The 8,340-nt window shown below is 44.4% G+C and overlaps 1 protein-coding gene across 1 annotated transcript in view; it reads right to left on the minus strand.

The window, feature by feature from the left end:
• Nucleotides 1–8,035, minus strand: part of AHCTF1 (AT-hook containing transcription factor 1) — an 86,402-nt gene extending 78,367 nt beyond the window's left edge. The window contains exon 1 of the mRNA XM_032801123.2: nt 7,724–8,035. The gene's annotated coding sequence lies outside the window, so the exon portion shown is untranslated. The remainder of the gene's footprint in view (nt 1–7,723) is intronic.
• Nucleotides 8,036–8,340: the final 305 nt, after the last annotated feature.

Below are 8,340 nucleotides of genomic sequence, written 5' to 3' on the forward strand. Positions count from 1 at the left end.
TTCACCACAACCCCAGGGCCCCTGGGTTGGGACCTGGAGTAGAGGGCGGGCCCAGGTCCCTCCCTCTCCACTCCCCTCCTCCAAGGACACTAGGGGAGTGATTAAGAACTGGTTCAGAGGCAAGCAATAGCACCCTGAACCTACCCCAGAGAAGAGAAAGCGCGAGACCCAGCAGAACAGTACCGGCAATTTGCCACACACTATAAAAATTAATGTATGATTTGATTTCATCCTGCTAGCCACCCTTTTTGAATAGCAGAAAGAAATGACCCTCTGGGACTATGAGATTCTGTTTTCCCATATGCCTTACAAATTGGGCCCTCTTTAACTCTTTGTTTTAAGATTTAGTTAGTAAGAGACAGGATTCTCTATTGTGTCTGTGTTAAGCAGATTACAGAAACACTGAAGGCCTGAGTCTCAATGTAAATTGTCTTGGTTATTAATTGTAAAACTTAGCAAGGTTTAATTTGCATTGCCTTTTTGCTCAATATAAAATACTACTGTTTGTATTCTCAATCTGTTTGTTTGAATGAGGAATGTATGTATCAGGAAAAGATAAGGTGGGAAGGCCATTGTTATAGCCAGAGTCAATGAAGAAGGAGTAGAGAGACTTAAAGGACATCAAAGAATCATCAACGCGTATCCATAACGAACGGCAGATTGACGACCCTGAGGTGAAGGCTGGCACCCCTAAGGACAATTGATTAAATCAGAACAAAGGACAGGATGACCCTCTCGGAGGTGTATTGGAATGTTTACATCAATTAAGAAGTAACCGGTCATAAACTGATGGAGCAAAATCCATAGACTTCAACAAAAAAAAAACAACAAAAAAAACCCTATACTAACAGGGCGCTTGGCCATGGGACTTTGGGTTCGTCTTGCCACACTCCAAGAGCATTGGATCGTGACAGATAGAACCCTGCTCTCCTCTGCGACCAATTTGGCTGGCCACTAGATTGATCCAGACTCTGGACTGGTAACTGTAAATATCAATGCAGGACTATGTGTGTGTGCACATGTGACTGAAAAGCATATGCTTTTCAATAAATGCTGCGTATTTACCATCCTCTATAAAGATTCCGTGTGCTTTGTATAAGCATAACACAGACACTATGTGGAAACAGCCATACCATTAGAAGGAACACAACTGCTATTTACAATTAAGTTATGTACAAGCAGTAACCTAGCTTTAGAGGGCAGGGGGAAGGGATGCTGCAGGATGGACTGGGGGACCTGCTTCACTCCACATCACACGGACACCCTATTTGAAAGATGTTTAAAGAAGTCTGTGTCTCTATTGCCAGCATCAAAAAAGCAGCATATACCAAAGGCAAAAATATAACAGATGCAGAGCCTGGTACCAAGAACAAGGCAACATTTTGAAAAGAATGCAGCGGATGGCAAGGATGCTGCAGTCAGCCAGTCTGAAAATTCTGGCTCTATTGTTTCCTGTGCCAGCATAAAAGACACAGAATCACAACAGAGACCGTTAGAGTTTCTAATGGGATAAGATAGTACTGGCAGTGAGTTATGGGTTTGGGGGGGGGGGGGGTAATATATTTTTATTTGCTACAAAAATCCCATAAGGAAAAACGCTTTTTTAAAGTTTTAACATGCTCGTATTAATGGCTTTGCTTAGTTTAATTTTAACAATAAACCTAAAATGCTTTGAAGAATAATGTCTAGTAAGTCAGAAATACAACAGTTATCTTTATTATAGAAAAAAAGAAGACGAATTAACAGCAATTTGTTAAGACAAGTCATTGTTTGAACAAGACACCAAATGGAAATATTAGCTCAGTAATAGGTTGATTATACTTTTAATACATCAGATAGTTTTTTGTCTCTTCTACCAGGTGAAGAGGCAAAATTTCTCTTTAAGATGCTTAAGATAAAAAATGTAAATTGTTGATTTAAATCAATCCCCTTTACAACTAATTAAAGGGCTAAAATAAATTGTAAAGGCTTATCTTAAAATCGATGGTTCACAAGCTATGGTCTGTGGAAAGCTGGCAAGTCACGTGGTGCTAATGCACCACCCATTCCCAGTCTAGGTTTTTCATTGCAAAAGAGCCTGGAGGCCTGTAAATGCATCTGGAAGCGAGCAACCAGCCTACAGACCACTGCTACGTTAAAAGAAAAAGTGAAATAGGAGTTGTCCAAACATATTGAGGCTACTAGTGGGAGAAGAATGTGCAGAGGAGGAATAAGCCAGCCAGGCAGTACATCCAAGGGAGTAGTTGAAGCAAGCAGCCAAGCAACAGGAAAAAGGGGACCATGCAGCAGGGAAGCACAGGAGGAGAAGGACAGAACAGATGGGAGGGGAAGACACACATAAGTAGTAGACAGTGATTGGGCTTTTTTGAAAAAAGTTAAACATTCAACATGTAAGACATACAAATATATTAAATCCATTCCTATTTTTTCCATTAAGGCAATTGTTGTAGATTAGGAAGGGGAGGGGAAGGGGACAGGAGAATCTGCGATGTGGTGTACACACCATGAATCTGAACCTCCAATTTAAGTTAATCCACTCACATGCAAAGGTTAAAGGGTCACTGTTCAACATATGCTCATTTCCACTGGAAAATGTTACTACCGCTTACTATAACATCTAAAATTCTGAAATGAAAAATTCAAGAAAAATATGTTTACTTTTGGCATTTGACAGCTATACATGCAGTCAGTTTTACTGTTTTGTTGATTAGCTGCACTTCCTATCATGAACTGCTCTGGAAGAGTTTACTATTATGCTCTTCTGCCAATCCCGCTAGAAGGTGTTCACCAATGACAAGTAACAGCAAAGCTGAAGATGCAGTAACCAGATGAATGAATGTACAGAGAGGATGGAGAAGGTTTAACGGGCCAGACCAGAGCCAGTTTAGTGTTGCTCTTAAGATATCCAAATGAGCCTCCTAAAACATCAATAGAGGAGAAGAACAACCCTTAAGATTGTTTTGTTTTTAAAAGGATATTTTAAAATTCCAAAATGTACTGTTTTAAGTAGACAATTTCAAAAGAATCAAGTTGGCAGTGTCCCTTTACATTTAAAACCACTGGTACATAAGTGATTCTGAAAGTACATATTAAAAAAAGCAAAGTGTAATGAAGTGCACAGAACATAGGCAGGTATTGAGGACATCAAATGAAAGATTATCCTTATTAGTGAGATCCATTTCATCAAGAAACCAGATGAAGCACCTAAAGACCAACGACTATTTTTTACGTCCATTTGGCAACTGCAAAAAGATCCTAATCAACAGGCTAGCTTCTCCTAAAATGGAAGAGTCACTAATTTAACAAGAGGCCAAAAATAAACGGTAAAAACATAAAAAGAATTTTCCAGCAGGGGACACAGTTAAGGGCTCTAAGAGTCAAATGGCCATTGTCTGATGGAACTCTGTTCAAATGAATGCTTTTAATGAGATTCCAAATATGGCTCCATTTCTTTCCAAATATGGCACTTGTCTTTGCCATCACCTATTTGGAAATGCTAACAGCAAGCTCACAAGGAAATCTCTAAACTTTGCAGAGCCAGATTGAAAATCAAAATTAAAAAAGCTGTGGATTTTGGGGAGGAACTATATATAGAGCAAAAACCCTGAGTTCTTCTCTAGGAGAAAGTTTATTCTGTGACACTGTGGCTTTGTCTATAGCAGAGACATTTAAAAGTAATTACCGCTGATTCCAACACCAGTTCAGCTGAACTGATGAGCATTATGAAGAAGATAGGGCTCCAGTGGTTGGCCCCATTTTTAACACAATGGTGACACATATAATTGCCAGAAGCTACTAGAGCCTTCTCTACGCTACGGCTTCCTCCAGCGAAGAAGGAAATTTTGTACGTTTTGCCAGCATAGATATGGCCTAACCGTAATTGTGAGGAACATGGATCTGCTCTGTAATTATTTATGAATTCTGTATTTTGGCCTTGTTATTGGGACATTAATGTATGAGCATACTGAGTAAATCAGCAGGGCTGCTGGGAAACAAGTGGAAAGCAAAAGAATGGCTCAGGTTAAGAGACCTTCAGCAAATACTTGAGGGTTGTTATAGTACAAAGGGAAAGTCACTGCCTCCCTGACTCCACAACCCGCTGAACTCACCAAACTAGTATGGACAAGCAGGGCCAACAACTAGCAACCGATCAGATCAAAAAACTGGCTGGATAAAAATGACTCTCTCTAGGAGGAAGCAGTTGTTGGGGAGCTGTTCAGATTGAGACAGGAACACTCTGAAGTATGTGAAGTTAGAACTGCCTGGCCCACCATTACAGGGGACTTTAGGTAAGATGTGCATGTAGACTGTTTTAAAAATCCTTTTTCTCTTATGATTTGTTCCTACCATTAAAATTCAACAGTACTTTGGTTTAAGTAGGCTGTCTGGTCACTACACTCATCCTGGTTTCAGACTCCCAAAAGGAAGAACCAGAAGCACTCAAACCCAGTCGGACCTGCTGGGTACACATGGTTTATACACAGTGTACTGTAGCCCCAGGCCAAGCAGGAAAACTGCAGAATTCCAACCCAGGAGAGGTAAATACACCACTACCTCAATATAACACTACCCAATATAACACAGTAAAGCAGTGCTCGGGCAGGGGGTGAGGCTGTTGTGCACTCCGGTGGATCAAAGCAAGTTCAATATAACATGGTTTCACCTATAATGCAGTAAGATTTTTTTTGGCTCCCGAGGACAGCGTTATACTGAGGTAGAGGTGTACCTGAAAACTGACACTCAAGGGAGGGCACTCAGAGACAGGGCTGGTTCCAGGCACCAGCCCAGCAAGTAGGACCCGCCACCGAATTGCCAAAGACTGAAGCTGCAGCGATAGAGCTGATCGTGGCCTTCTTTTTTTCCCCCTGCTTGGGGCAGCAAAAACCCTGGAGCCGGGAGTAGGTAGAGGTATAGCTAGCCCTGAAAGCATGACAGTAGTATGTTCCTGGCTACTAAAAATCAGGCAGCCAGCAGGGGGAGTTTGAAGTGCTACATGAATAAGCCAAACCTTTAACTTCCAGCTCTCTCCTGCTCCAAAGCATTAATTTTGGCAGCTCACACTTCAATTATTTTTCCCTTATACTAGGGAATACAGTTCTAGGAATATCATGGGCTATTTTGGAGAAAGTCAACATGCCATGGACCTAGCAAAGCCAGAGTTCTGGGAAAAAAGATGCCATCAGTTTCAACTGAAAGGAGTACTCATAAGACTGGTTCACAGAAAAGTAGTCCTATTTGCCTACTGCAGAGCAAGTCAAAGAAGGGCTCAGATGACATTGTAAGGAGAATCCTCAACATGCTCTTTTGCAAGGAGGACTGAGTAGAGGTAGGGGAGAAAAGACATAATCCAAGATACTCTCCTTCATTTACCCAAAGTCTCAACATTACAGCAACTATCACACTGGATGAGAAAGGTTGAACATTACTTTTTCTGGAGCCAGTCAACATTTCAATCAGACACACAAGAAATTTGTTAAAACAATTTGAGGCATTGCAACTCCCACCCAACTCTGATCCAGGGAGATGGGGACCTAATACTTTGTACTTAGGGAGGCAACAGTTATTACACAACAAGCACGGGGGAAGGGGTTAAGATGATCTGGTTTACTGACTAGCAGTAAAAACTGTGTGTAAAAGTCTAGTACATAGTGGGGGGGGGAAATGGGAAGAGTCTGCAGAAAGGGAAATGAGAGAAGATAGTGAGTTCACTTTGGAAAACACCATCCTCCACAGTTTATATTAGGTAAAGAAAACTGTTACAGAACTATTTTCCTTTTTAAACCCAGAAGTATTTGATGAATCCTGGAAGAATGTTAGGAAGAGACGGAACTTTAAGCACAATGGTGCTCATGTTCAATGAGCCAGCAGTTCTGTCACATCTTCCCCTGAAAGGAATAAATACGTCTGTGATTTATTGGTGGTAGCAGTTGGTAAGCTCATCCCTACCTGCATTCAGAAACAAGGCCCCCTGTGCAGGATCCATGAAGCTTTGGATAAGAACCTTGATATTTAACCTAGAAACTAACCATCACTGTAATAAAGCCACTGGCAAGAGAGAGTTTGTCTGTGGCAAAATACAAGAATCAGGCCTATTTCACTATTGCTGTTACCCATTGCTTACTGAGAGGCAGGGGTGATGAGCCATGATTTTTGTAGTTTCACTCTGCTGCCTCAGGAATTCTATGTGCAGCAGCAGGAGTGAAAGCCCACTGAGCTTCTGCATTACGCGGCCAATAAGCTCAGTCTCCCACCTAAGCATTAGAGTTATTAGTCATGGCACACAAAGTTTGATGCAAGGTTTAAGTAATTTTCAAACACATGTTCAGAAACACTACTGCACCAAAAAAGTGTATGGCAATAACCATGCTATAGTATAGGCTTATTTTTTGTGGTGAGGGGGAGCCACAAAAAGTTTACATCAGGTTTTTGTCTACATCACACAATGACTCAAACTATTTCAGTAAGTGGTTATAAAACACTGTTCCTTCAGCAGAACCATACTTGACAGTCATTTTTAACAAGACTATACCTATTATAGTTCTACATCCAGCATACTGATTGACTGAATAAGATTCTGGTCAGTTTCAATCCTGATACTCAGTATGGAAGTGATTAACCTAAACTTCACTGTACAGCAGTACAAAAATGATTCCAGGACAAACAAAAGCACATAGAAATAATCGAGGAAAAGAGTGGGGATGTATCCCCAGCCACGCCAGGAACCTGTAATGCTGCCCACAAGCAACAACAACTATTAGGCAAGAGTGATAGGGAATCTAGTCTTGCCTAGTCTAAGAGCATACCCCTTAAACCATCCCTTCTCGCCTTATCAGGCAACCGGCCTTAACTGAATTCTGATTCTAGTCCCTGCTGCAGAGCCCCATTTTTACACCACCGTCTGGCTGTCGATGTTAGCAAAATTTTCAGACAACAAAGGTTGAAAATATTTGTTCCCAGTGATAGATGTTTTGAGGTTATCGTGGTATGTCTAAGGTTTATGAAAACCAGAAATGAAATTCTGAACTGTTTACTATCATTATAATCAGCAACTTTGTGCCCTACCAACTGATACATACAGTACTTTAAAAAAAAAAAAAACACACGCACCCAGCAGTAGGCAATAGAAAGTTGCACCGACTCTGTAGCCACATGACTACAAAAGTCAAACGCACGAGAACCTCACAAAAACGCACTACACTTCGGTAAACTATCAAAAACGGACCCGCATTTATGTGCTAACCTTTCCATCCCCCCCCACAAAACCTAGGGTGTCTCCTGTCCAAATGCCCCCCTAGAAACTGTCTGACGGAGGAGGGGGACGGGCTAGGGACGAGGCAGTATCACTGCCAGGGAGCAGCACAGCTCGTTTGGCCGCTCGGGCTGCTGCGATCCCCACACACCCACCAGCGCCTCCATGTGCTCTGCCGGGCCTAAGCGCCGGCGGGGCGGCAGCGAGGGACCGTCCCGCCTCACCCAAGGTTGGGCTGCACGGGGAACAGGCTGCGGCCCCTCGCTCAGGCACCAGGTACCGCCATGTGCGGCGGCTGCGCGGCCCGGGGTCACTTACATAAGGAGCCGGCTCCCCGGCCCCCTCGCCTGCCGGGCCACCAGCGGCTGCGCCGGGCCGCTCCCTGCCTCCTGAGCCGGGCACCCCCCGCCCCGCCGTGCCCGGGCGGGGAGCCGGCCTACCCGGGCGGGCTGCAGCGGAAGCTCCCGCAGGTACCTGCTGGGGTGGGTGTCACCGCCGTCTGCCTCCAGCCCGGCGCGTCTCTTCTCCCCGGTGCCGGTCACGGCGACGGCATCTCCCCACAGCGGTTAAGGCGGGCGCCTGCCTCTCCCGGGCCTGCCCAGCTCCGCCGCACTCAGTGTCTGCGCAGCAACCCGGCCCCCCCACGCACACCCGCTCTCCACCGGGAAGCGAAGGTGGGGTGGGGCGGGCAGATCTCGCGAGAGCTGCCGCCGCCACCGCGGGAATTTTCAAATTCGCAACCTTTCCCTAGGCTCAAGCGGCCCAGGGGGAGGGGGCAGACAGCAACAGGCGCAGAACTACAAATACCAGCATGCACCACTCCATCCGCTGCATTGCGGGGTCCTGTAGTTCACGGAGCATTGCAAGCCGGGAACTGTGGTATCTTTAGGACCGCAAAGTGCACCTTTGCTCATCGTTCAGGCCGGAAGGGCTGTTCTTTGGCCACCTCTGAAGAGCATTTGAGAATTTCTTCTTTCCTTTTCTTTTCACTCGTAGAGTCTCAGTCACTAGCGCAAGGATTCAGTGCCTGGGCTAGGAACACATCAGGGATGGCTTCTTTGTTTAGAAAAGCCTTTTCCTGAAACCTCTGA

This window comes from Chelonoidis abingdonii, chromosome 3, assembly GCF_003597395.2.
Source record: "Chelonoidis abingdonii isolate Lonesome George chromosome 3, CheloAbing_2.0, whole genome shotgun sequence".
In the NCBI taxonomy this organism is placed as follows: Eukaryota; Metazoa; Chordata; order Testudines; family Testudinidae; genus Chelonoidis; species Chelonoidis abingdonii.